Below are 1,012 nucleotides of genomic sequence, written 5' to 3' on the forward strand. Positions count from 1 at the left end.
CACAAGGAACTCTGGTTCTTCCCTGACAGGTCACACTTCTGAAACATGGCTGGACAATGACACTCAAGCCCACAGTCCTCACCCACATATTTATCGTGTCAGGTACACCTGTGTCTGAAAGACTTTCTCCTTCATTGAATTGCATGAACATACCTTAGAGTTTGTGGTATTGCAGCCTGGGCATTTGACATTAGTTTGGTGAATTATATAATAAATAATCTATCTCCATCAGACAAATGTTTATTTACACAGAATAATTCATAGGCTTATAGACATCTATGTAGATGTGTACAGGATTGCTAGGATATGCTCATACACAGAACAGAATAAATAATTATATTTCATGGAAAGAAAACCATTGAACTCATAGAGTTGGAGAGTAGAAGGATGGTTCTCTGAGGCTGTGGGGGATAACGGGGGAGATGTGAAAAAAGTGTAGGCTGTTAATGAGTACAAAATGAATTTAGAAAGAATGAATGAGACCATCAGCTGATAGCACAACAAAGTGATTATAGCCAATAATAATTTAATTTTTACAGTTTAACTAACTAAAAGAGTGTAATTGGAGTTCTTGAAACACCAACGACAAATGCTTCAGGGGACAGGTACTCCATTTACTATGATGAGATTATTACACATCACATGCCTATATCAAAGTATCACCTATACCTCATAATTACATAGACTTACAATATATTCACAATAAACTATAAGTAATTTTTTTGAAAAAGCATAAACACTTTTACTACCATCACAGCTGGGTCTTACCTGCAAGCATCAGTCCTGTTCTGATGTTGATGGGTAAAATCTAATACAAAATCTGCTATCACAAGTGTATAACACTTGATAGTGAACTTAACCTGCAAGGATAAGTGGTTTATCTCTGTCCAGCTTTGTCCCTCTCTCAGGAAATGAGCAGAGAACTCAGACCCCTATGCTTTCCACAGGCCAGTCCATTGCCTGAGGTAGTAGAACGCTTCTCCCTCTACACAGATATCAAACATGTACTCAT

At 37.5% G+C, this 1,012-nt stretch overlaps 1 protein-coding gene across 1 annotated transcript in view; it reads right to left on the reverse strand.

Annotated features, from left to right (window-relative positions):
• Positions 1 to 1,012, reverse strand: part of LOC105535254 (putative V-set and immunoglobulin domain-containing-like protein IGHV4OR15-8) — a gene marked incomplete at its 3' end in the record, with an annotated part of 16,289 nt that overhangs the window by 14,702 nt on the left and 575 nt on the right. The gene's annotated exons all lie outside the window — the stretch shown is intronic.

The sequence above is a fragment of the Mandrillus leucophaeus genome, unplaced genomic scaffold (assembly GCF_000951045.1).
Source record: "Mandrillus leucophaeus isolate KB7577 unplaced genomic scaffold, Mleu.le_1.0 Scaffold1435, whole genome shotgun sequence".
In the NCBI taxonomy this organism is placed as follows: Eukaryota; Metazoa; Chordata; class Mammalia; order Primates; family Cercopithecidae; genus Mandrillus; species Mandrillus leucophaeus.